The sequence below is a fragment of the Paramormyrops kingsleyae genome, chromosome 10 (genome assembly GCF_048594095.1).
Source record: "Paramormyrops kingsleyae isolate MSU_618 chromosome 10, PKINGS_0.4, whole genome shotgun sequence".
Lineage (NCBI taxonomy): Eukaryota > Metazoa > Chordata > Actinopteri > Osteoglossiformes > Mormyridae > Paramormyrops > Paramormyrops kingsleyae.
This window is the reverse complement of record NC_132806.1, coordinates 1724769-1736105: the sequence shown is the minus strand read 5'-3', so window position 1 is coordinate 1736105 and position 11337 is coordinate 1724769. Positions and strand designations below refer to the sequence as shown.

The window sequence follows — 11337 nt, the reverse complement described above, 5'->3', positions numbered from 1 at the left end:
TTATTATGATCAAAAACATTCATTAAAAGAGCAATTATAAAATTTCAGCAGATAAAGAATGTTATTTTACAGGCTTTTTTGCTTATTATTATGATCAAAAACCTTAATTAAAAGGACAGTTCTAAAAGTTCCCCAGATAAAGTCTGTTATTTTACAGATTTCTCCTAAATTAATTATTACAACAAAACACCTTCAATAAACGGACAGCACTGCAAGTTCAGCTGAGAACTGATGTAAAAATTTTTCAAAATTAACGTCTTCAATAAAATAACCCCATCAGAGGTTCAGCAGCAAAATACATTTATTTTACAGATTATTTTTACACATATATTAGCAAACACCTACAATAAAGAATATATATATATATATATATATTAAAAAATGGTAAAAATGAATGGCAGCAATGTAAAAAGAAAACTTTACTTTAAATTTTAAGTAAAAGATTGTAATTCAAATTAAGTACAGAAATTGTCCCAAGTTACAGTTTACAGATTTCCTCTGGATGTGTACTATCAAACACCTTAATTAAAAGAGCAATTCTCTGCATTACACACAAGTAAACTATTATTATTTTAAAGATTTTTATGCTAAATTCATGCTAACAAATGTCATCAGTGAAAGCGTTAAGGGAAAACATAAATTTTCTGGAAAATTAGCTAATTATCTTGGTCTACTTCAGAGTTAGTTAAGAGTAGGGGTGTAACGATACACCAAAGGCACGATTCGGTTCGGTTCACGGTTTTGGAGCCTTGGTTCGGTTCGGTTCGGTTCACGGTTTTGGAGCCTCGGTTCGGTTCGGTTTCTGTTTGCTGTGGGTTAGGGTTGATGTCATCTTAACAGCAATGCTAAGGAACAATAGATTCACTTAATAACAAGAACAACTAAACTTTTTCTTTATTAACTTTGCCATCACATTTTTAGTATAGTCAGGATACCTGAGTAAACAACAAAAATTAATAAATACCTCCAATATAGACTAGTCAGAAAAAAACAATTCTAATACTAACTTTAGAATATAATATTTAGAACAAAATTTAGAACAAAAGCTCATCATTACTAATACAATTTAATCAAATGTGATAAAATAAAGATGTGTTTAAATTGGTTAAATTAGTTAGAGACAAGTGACGTCAACCTCAACAATGGGCAGCAGGGGGCGTGAGAGTACCGCGGTACGCCACGAGAGTTTCGCGATACGTATCGTGGTTGGTGTATCGCGATATTTCGGTTCGGTTTGTAATATCGTTACGCCGCTAGTTAAGAGGGTGTACCTTCTACCCTACTCTTCTCTGTGCTTCCAATGCCAAGTCTGATACTGTTAATCTATTTTAGCATAATTCACTGGAAGTGGATGCCACCAGCAATAGCCTATAACTCCTAGGACCTAAAAGGGATGACATCCATTTATAGTGAATTATGCTATGCAAATGGTGTCAGACTGGGCATTGCAAAAAGACGGAAGAGAAGCATATGCAGTCTCATCTAATTCTGGGGCTGACTACAAATGAGCAAATCAAAAACCTGTTGTTTTGCTTTAACATCATCTCAAGACAAACACTTATTTTAGAAGATAACACTGATAAAGGACTAACAGTGCAATACAAGTACACCTACAGCAGTAAATATAATGCTATGATTCAGTTTTGTAGAATTAGGCCTATAGTACAATCCTAAACCTACATTTATTATGATGTAGACTTTTAGTTATTAAACTGGTAGTCACAAAGTGAAGGAGTGGTTGGGGCTCCACTGCAAATGCCTCCCGCATCATTATTCAAAGTTTAATGAATGTCATCTTAACTCACTGTCAGTTGGACCTCCAAAATGCAATACAAATTCGGGACATTGGTGCAGAGGTGTAGCGTGTGCCAAAAAGCTTCCAACCTATTAGCTTTTATTTTGCAGTGACAAGACTTTTAGTTTCACTTTAAATAATGTTGCGAGCCCTCCTGACCAAACATACAGTGAAACCGAGAAAGGTAACAGTGCATTGTACCCCATAAAGAGTTATCTTCTTCCAAACTGGCAGTAGTCAACTGGATACTTGGCGCATCAGTGAGGCCTGGGGTCGGAGAAAGAAGACAAAAACATTACAATACAACAAAACATTTTTTTAATAAATAATAATAAATAAATACTTTTTTTTTTTTAAAAAAAAAAAAGGTTAATCTGAGTGTTATGATCCGTGGTGCAGGCGAGGAGGAAAGCAGGCAAGCTGAGCCGGACTGACAGGCAAATAGGGTTTATTGATTACAGACGGGCAGGCAGGGACAGGACCAGGCAGTACGTCGGACAACGTCAATGACAGAACTAGGGAATACAGATAGGGATGCAGACTAAATACCCCAGACGGGTAGGAAAGCACAAGGAACAGCTGATGACAATCGGGTAGCCACACGAGGTAATGAGGGGGGCGTGGCACACATGAGGATCGGACGAGCTGGGCGTAACAGAACCCCCCCCCCCCCCCCCAAAGGCGCCTCCCCTGGGCGACGGACGAGACGAGGGAGCAGGACCTGGAAGACAAAAGGAAGACCGTCAACGGGGCAACGGAAACAAAACCGACACGGAGAACAGGCACAGGGACAGGAAGTAGGACAAGACCCGACAAAGAACGGGAAACGCCGACAGACCGATCAGAAAAGGACCAGGAGCAAACGAAGGACCCACAAAGGGAGGAGGAGCAGAAACCGGAGGGACGAAGGGACGAGGAGCAGACAAGGGAGGCCGGACAGGATCGGACGAAGGACAAAGGGGAGCCCGAGGGAGCCAAGGCGGGTGAAGGGCAGTGGCCGGAGGGACCGCAAGTGACAGGGTGGGAGGAGCAGGAGGGGACCATGCAGGGGGCAAGGAGACAGGCCGAGGGACAAACGAAGGGGACAAGGAGGGAGTTGGAGGGGACACCAGCGAAGGCAAGGAGGAGGGGGAAGCCGCAGCAAGCAAAGGTGCCACCACAGCTGGCAAAGGTGCCGTCTGCCGACGCACCGGAGCAGGGGGACCCGCAGGCAACCGATGAGGAGTCGGAGGTGGGACTGAAGCCGGGCGACAAGGCATCGGAGGGAGACCCGCAGGCGACCGCCGACCCGGAGCCGCAGGAAGCGCAGGTGCCCCACAAGCCCCAGCCAAAGCAAGCGAGGGCGAACCAGGGGGCAGGGCGGGCGGGACCCCGGCCCTACGCCTGTGTCCCCTCCCCTTGCGAGACACAGATAGGCGGGGCTCTAGCCAGGATTGCCATCGCCAGGGCGAGGGTAAAGAAGTCATAAGGGAGGTCCCCGAGGGGTCCCACTCGAGCTCCTCCTACTCCAAGAAGGAAGGAGCAGTGGTCGGACTGTCTGGGACCGGGACAGGCAGATACTGGGCCGGGGCATCAGGCGCAGGCAAAGCCAGAGGAGGAGCCACGGGAGCAGCAGCGGGTATTTATTAAACAAAAAGCCAAATTGGATAAGAAGTATGAAAAACTCAGTACACATTGCTGGTTCTATAGGATTTAAGAGGATAAGTAGCAACCAAGCAGGACTCCAGAGTGCGACCTATTTGGTCTGACAGCTATAGCTTCGCCAAAATTGGGTCATGCAACAGGACAATGATCCCAAGCACACCAGCAAATCTACGACAGAATGGCTGAAAAAGAAAATCAAAATGTTGCAGTGGCACACCTCAACCTCAAAGTTTACACCCGGGGAATTTGTTGTGGTTTTTTTGTGCACAATTTTAGAACCTGGTAAGGACCGGATGATTATTATGTCCTGACACATAAAACCCTAGAATTAAAAGGTGTACTTTCTTTTTCCCTGCAGTTGTGCATGGCTCCAGTTGTGAACAGAATTATTTTGAAATTCAATCAAGCAGAAACATATATTTTTAAAGTACCCCTCTGTATGTGTACATAGCTTTAATCAAAATGAAAGGATTAGAAGGTCTACCCCTTCTGGCACGTGAAACTTATCCCAATGCTTGATCTACAAGATGTAATTACAATTGTAGAAGGGAATTAAAAATTCACATGGAATCAGGCTGCTACACAGATTTTAATCAAGTAGACACACTTACAGGTCAAAGGCAGCAGCTATTGCCTCAAGACTTCAGAGCAGTTAGTGAGGTCAGTCAAATGGATGAAGACGATGGAGTCTTCACATCAGACAAAAAGACGAGAGGGGAATAAAGTTAACAGTTACAGAGTCACACACAAATATATATGCATGTTTGTTACATGTGACTCTACAGTACATACATGATAAACACTTAGTTCATACCAAAGCAAATTAGACTGTCGTACCTGGCAGGTTTTTACTAAATTGATCAAAACCAAATGGATCAAAAATTGACACTTTCAAATAATATATTTTAAAAAAAGGCATATCCACAGTTTGAACGGCGTTTTTTTTTTTGTGGTTTTCTGATAACAGAACACAGTTTTTATGGCGTTTTTATTTTAAATACGCAATTTGAAAGTGTTGATTGTTGATCCATTTCATTTGACATACGGTAAAAACCCGCCACATGCCGTGCTTCTCGCCGAGGAAATCTTGCCCCGTGTGTTTGTGTGTGTGTACCTACCTGTAATCTCAAAACTTTCAGAACTTGTTTTTTTCTCAGGCCAGCAGTCCTCACAACACAGCCTGCAGACAAGGGGAAGGGAAAAATGACCGAGTACAGCGTAATGTTTAAATACAGAGCAAAAAACAGAAAACATACATGATTATCATTGAAGCACTACACACAAACAGTGTGTGTGAGACAACTAAACATGTGTCAGGCCAACTTGAGTACGTCAGAGATGTTGCCTACCCCTCACAAACTACAGTTCACTTACCCTAAATATCTGGGCAATTACATGCAAAGTGGATTGTCACATCCATAACACCAATAAAAAGCCACTTATTTTACGTGTTGACTTTTGGGATTGTGACATGACGTTTTCCCCTTTGCTTGGAATGTTTTCCAGTCTTTGACTGCCCAACATCGCATCTGTTTGAAACTTCTGCACTTGACAGCCTTCCTCGGCTGTTAATGCACATTGATGAGGCCAGAATTACTTTAAAAATGGAATGAGGACACTTTATCCATTTTTAAAAACAGCTGGCTATGTATACATAGTCCTAAATAGGAACTCTGACATGATGGAACCTATATCCCTGTTGTTAGAGGGGGTTTTGTGTATTGTCAGTAGCCAAAAAAAATCATTAATACTGACCGAGCTGTTCAAAGAGACCGTCCGTCTATACTAGAGGAATTTCCACAGTCCCAACTGAACAGAAGGAGATGACCTGTCAGCATAAATATATATGAAGATAAAGGGCACAGGAGTCAGTGATTGGTCCAACCTCTCACTCCGCAGCTTTATTCAGAGGGCCTGTTAAAAACAAACAAAAAAAATGGCATAAACCTATGGCGGTTAGTCGCTACATCACCTAATTTAATTACTCCAGTGTTGTTTGTAGAATGTATGAATGTAAATTTATTCACAGCACCATTCTGTGCAACCTACCAAGGCAGAGCACAAAAATGCATCTCACGGCTGTCTCACGGTGACGCATTCCTCCTCCATTCCTCCTGCTTTAAATAAACATGTGCACACGGCTTTTATTAAAAATAAAGGACATGAAAATACATACATACATCTTACACAGGCATACTAATAATTTAATTCAGGTGCTCGACTATGGAGAGGTTAGTCCCCTTCAGTTTTTGACCCCTCGTGGTCCTTTTTGATTTTGTAGTTTTTTTCTGTTTTATTTAATAAACCCTGTTTGTTTTTCTTTGAGCCGCAAGTGGGTCGTCCACCCTTTTTTGTGCCTGCACGATGCCTCGCTCCCGTGCCCGAGCTACCCGAATCCCTGACAAAGAACCTTAATTTACTACTGTAACCTTACTGATAGTAGAAATGTAAACTGCTGATTGGCAGTCATTTTATATAGCTAATGTCAGTTAACTTGAGCTAACTTTTAGCTAACATTTTGAGCTTGTGAACAGAGTGTTTGTAACTGTAGTTCATCTCAGGTTTTGGTTCATCAACGGGGTTTATTTCACTTTATAGTAGTGGTTTCTTCTTGTGCTAAGTTTTTTTGTTGCATTTTTATTCATTGCTGTTTGCTTCCCCCAGGCTACAGTTACACAGCGGGTCTTCTCTTCTTGCCCTCAACGACCGAATGGGTTGTCTACTACAGCCTTTGGTAAAGCGTGCACATTTCTTACACGTGCAGCCATCTTGAGACTTGTTTGCACGGTGTCTGTACAAAAACACTTGAAGGATTAGGAGTGTTTAAATCTGTTATCAATCACAGAGAAGGTGCGTTTTTTAATAAAAAAAGCAGAAGTTGTTACCGAAGAATTAAAAATAACCAAAGTTAAAGTTAATTTAAAATGTATTCTTAGGAGTTATTTTCTTTTGAATTAGTTTTATGCACTGGGTAGAGTAGTCAAGAGCTTCTTAGAGGACTACAATGGCATACAAAAATTCAACAAGTACACTGCCTTAAAAGCTCATGTCTATCGTTCCCACAACAGCACTGTTTCACAGTTGGATAATGTACCAAGCACATTTGTGTGTGATAATTGAGAATCAATGCATAGCTCTGAGAGATCTTCTTGCACATCTCAAGGTCCATTTGAGTAAGCATGAACTAGTACATTGCCCGTTCAACAACTCTAACAAGGCATTTCGAGTCATTATTTACATCGCACACATAGGCATGAGACTGATGTAAACACCAGATTCACATACTCAGAGCCAACTGAGTCCTCGCAAATTGAACCCGAAAGTGCAATGGACGAAAGTGAAACAGCCTCAGGTTACAGAAACTGTTGACATCTAGTCTTTGTACATTAGAAATCTGTGCCTGTTTTACATGCAACTCCAAGCAAAGTATCTTGTTCCGTTGTCAACAATTCAACTGATTGTTGATGAGATCAACGGTTTAAGTAACATTTGTCATCAGTATACAAACAGCAAAATTAGAGAAACACTTAGGGCTAATTCTGACATGTCAGATGCAGAGATCGATTCACTAGTTCTGAATATTCAGGAAACTGACTTGCATGCGGCATGTAGCTCTCTACTGTCTACTGAATACACCAGAAGGCAATATTTTCAGAGAAACTTAGGATATGTGCACCCAGAGAAAATCTACCTGGGCAAAAATGAAAATAGAAGAGACTGTTATGCTCAATACATACCTTTGTCTGACACTTTGAGATCTATTCTCAAAGATTCTGTTGTGTGGCAGGAATGTGCTGAGTCACAAAATAGGCTAGTTTCTGATGGTGTCTTAAGTGACATTTCTGATGGATCCGTCTACAAATCCAATGAGCTGTTTGTACAAGCAGGTGAGATTGTCATGAAACTGATATTGTATCAGGATGCGTTTGAGATTGTAAACCCCCTGGGGTCTGCAAGGAAAAAGCATAAGCTTGTGGGAGTTTACTTCACACTTGAAAACTTTCAGCCATTCCATCGATCCAGTATTGACAATATGCAGTTAGTACAGTTGTGCAAAGAGACAGATTTCAAGTATTTTGGCCAGAACACAGTTTTTTCTAGAATCTTGTCAGACCTGAGACCGCTTGAAGAACATGGTCTTGTGACCACTATTGGTCATGTGGTTCGAGCAACAATAATATCGGTTGTAGGGGACAATCTGGGGTCACACTGTATTGGCGGCTACTCACAGAATTTCAGCATGTCCAAGTACTTCTGTAGGTATTGTGAGGTACCAAGAGATCAACTTGAGAATGTGAGTGAGAGTTTCCCTGTACGTACAGTTGATGCCTATAAAGAGGCCATACAGTTACTGCAGGAGGGTGAGATCAATGATTTCAAAAGAATATGTTGTGACTCGGTCTTTAACTCTTTGAAATATTACCATGTTTGCCAGCCAGGGCTTCCTCCATGCATAGGGCATGACTTGTTTGAGGGAGTTGTAGCTTATGACTTAGCCATTTACCTGCGATAATGTGTAAAGGTCAAGCATTGGTTCACATACTCTCAGCTGAACAGACGAATCGAACAATTTTCCTACAAAGACTCAGATTCTCTTTCATCTCCTTCTCCGGTTAAGGAAAAGGCAAATACAGTAGGTGGCCAAGCAGCTGAGAACTGGTGTCTCCTTAGACTCCTTCCTGTCATCATTGGTGACAGAGTTGATCCTCTTGACCCAGTGTGGCAACAAGTAATCACTTTGAAAGAACTTGTGGAACTAGTGTGTGCACCCACTATCACCACGGCCCAGGTTGCTTACCTCAACGTTGTTGTAATTGAATACCTAGAAACAAGGAAAGCATTATTTCCCTTACATCATCTAAAACCCAAACACCACTATCTTCTCCATTATGCATCATTGTTCCTGAAACTGGGCCCCTTAATACATCTATGGACAATGAGATTTGAAAGTAAACACTCCTATTTCAAAAGGTGTGTGAGGAGGATAGAAAACCTTAGAAATATCTGTTCTTTTTTTGCAGTAGTGCTGAGTTAAAAAAACTCAACTCCATTTCATGCCCACTTGTACAGTGATGTTGTGCGCAATGCAGTTGAAGAACATGTGTCCTGAACCAGATTCTGTGTCTGTATCCACTGAGGTAAATTTACAAAAAGGGCTCTTTTCTCTGCCTAAGACGCGAGTCTCATGACACGATCAAGTTTGGTGAGATTGAACTGATTTTGGTTAAACATGACAAGGTGGTGTGCTTTCTGGTTACTCCACACACATCATTGTATTTGTCAGAGTATGGACTATGAACAGGTGGTGATATGCACTGTGTAAATGCAGAACACCTCCTTGATTTTTACCCATTGCTTCTGTATAGTCTGAATGGACTTACAGTCATTTCTCTGAAACACAGTGTTGTTGATCATTTCTAAGGTTCTGAATTACTTTTAGTACTAGTTGAATTTCGATGTATATTTTTGACTAAATGCAGTAAAAATCTGAATAATGAGCCCCCATGTATGAAACCCTTACAAAACCTTAAATTTTTCCATCGAATTAACCATAAGAAAAACTGTTTATACTTTTATTGCTCCCTAAAGGACAATGATAAAATCTTCAAATTAGGCAACATATGGTAATTGTGGTGTACTGTGTAGTAGAGCCCTGCGCGGGACTATTTTTTTAATCCCGCTCCCGCCCACTCCCGCTGAATTTCTGACCATTACCGCCCACTCCCGCTGAATTTCTGACGATTCCCGCCCAATCCCGCCCGCTGTCTCTGTCACTCCCGCCCGCTCCCGCCCACGACAATCTAAAACCCGCCCAATCCCGTGAGATTTGCTTTGGGTCCCGCGGGATCCCGCTCCCAATGCAGGGCTCTACCTGGGAGTACAGCAACGGGGCAGGTGTGTCGCCTCAATCCTGAAGTGCCAGATTTGTGCCCGTTGTACACTATCGCTTTGCCGCACTTCACACAACACACAAAGTTCAGCTCTTTACCCTCTTTGTTTGTTACAATTTTAAAGTTTTTCCATATCTCCGATTTCCCCAATTTTAGTTTTGTTTTATATTCTCCCTTTGCAATTTTATTAACAACATCAGCTGCATCCTCCATCCTGCTAAGCTAACAATTTTGGGACCCGCTGTCTATTTTTATCCCGCCCGCTATCTCTGTCACTCCCGCCTGCTCCCGCCCACGACAATCTAAAACCCGCCCAATCCCGTGAGATTTGCGTTGGGTCCCGCGGGACCCGCAGGATCCCGCTCCCAATGCAGGGCTCTACTGTGTAGTTCACATTCTAATAGCCACTAAAAAATTATTCATCTTTTCCCCTCCTCTTGCAGTTATGGATGAATGGGTTAGTGACCTAACCTCATCACTCAGTGCTGTGTTCAGCAAAGAGGATGCTATACAGCGAGTGGTAGAGGTGATAAAAGACCTTGGAGTAAGTTCAACTGCAGACCTGATGTATGTGGGTGCAGATGACCTTTCACAAGTTCTGAAGCCAGTAGACCTAAGAAAGGTCATGGCTTGTATTAAACGTAAGTAAAACAATAGCTGTGAGCAGCAACAATATACAGTGTGAAAATGTGCAGTTCTAAGTACCATGTGTGATATTTGTGTTATCTTTTTGATTCGTTCTAGTTATGTGGCTTGTTTGTTCATTTAAAGCAGATATTCTGCTGACCTTCATTGGTATGCCTGCACCTAAATTAGGTGTTTATTTGCATTTGTGCTTATTTAGATTCACTTCAAGAGATGAGCACAGTGGTCAGGTTGAAGATTTCAGCACTGGCGAAGAGTCATTCATTAGTGACATTGATGAGTCTGTCGTTGGTGGCCATTTCATGCCAAAAAACACTGCCACGAGGAGCTCAGGTTTGAGTCTAGTCATGAGAGATCAAGCCTTACCCACTGCATCACCAGCAAGTGGCAATAATAGCTGGCATTACTGCTTTGACATACCTTGGAATAAGTTGCCCTCTGGTACCAGAAAGTTCTTGGAAATGGACAAGAGGCCATCTGCCACAGAGAGAAGGGAGATCATCAGGATTGTGGCGGCTGAAATCCTGACTGTGTTCAACAAGCCAGGAAAGAGGCACATCACTGAAATAGCAAGGAAGATGGTAATTCGGTATCCAAGGTCATTTGGAGATGAGAAAGAAGGCCAAATTGTTGGCACCGGCTATGACTCACTTTTGAAACAGCTTAATCATAAAAGGCTCCAACCTCGTCCTGGCAATAAAAGGCTTGTGGAAGTTGGCGGTCCTAGCAGTGCAAAGAAGGAGTGCAAGGATGCATATGGCTGTGTTAACCCAGATCCAGAGTTTCCGGTAGGTGAGACGAGACAATTGCAGAAGGAAAAACAAGAACAACTTTTGAATATATACAAAAACAAGGACAAAGATTCAAAGAAAATTGAGCGATTGCTTTTAGAGACATTTCCCTCACAAAGAAGAGATGTGTTGTCAGCACTGAAGGACACAAGATATTGTGAAAGAGTGGCCTTTACTCTTCATGGAAACTGGAATGAGGCTTCATTTCAGTCAGCTGACAGGTGTTCAGATGGATGACCAGTTTGATGAGTCTGCGGCAAACAAATTCAAGAGAATCCTACGCTACTTCCAATTTGTCCATACTGAACCTTCCAGCAGAGCAGGCAGTATTCTAAATCAGACTCTGGATGGAGGTGATGTAACCTGTGCGGCTGTGCTGATGCTAATTGATCATTTCAAAGACCAGCAGGACAAGATGTGCTTGAATATTGATGACACTGCCACTGCAAGGGATATTGACATCACCAAGCTGCCATCGACACCTTGCATTGTGGTCTGTCGTAGGTAGTGCCTAAGAATAATTTACGATTTAAGATTTTAGATTTTATCTGTCTGTAGAATTACATATTTT

At 42.0% G+C, this 11337-nt stretch overlaps 1 long non-coding RNA gene across 1 annotated transcript; it reads right to left on the bottom strand.

The window, feature by feature from the left end:
- Window positions 1-404: 404 nt before the first annotated feature.
- On the bottom strand, window positions 405-10444 carry LOC111858513 (uncharacterized). The gene is made up of 9 exons (XR_002841599.2): window positions 10396-10444; window positions 7863-8261; window positions 7669-7768; window positions 5489-5556; window positions 5195-5353; window positions 4558-4619; window positions 4051-4128; window positions 1997-2062; window positions 405-845 (listed from the first exon to the last, which is right to left on the bottom strand). It is a non-coding gene; the product is annotated as an uncharacterized lncRNA (long non-coding RNA).
- Between the last annotated feature and the right edge of the window lie 893 nt (window positions 10445-11337).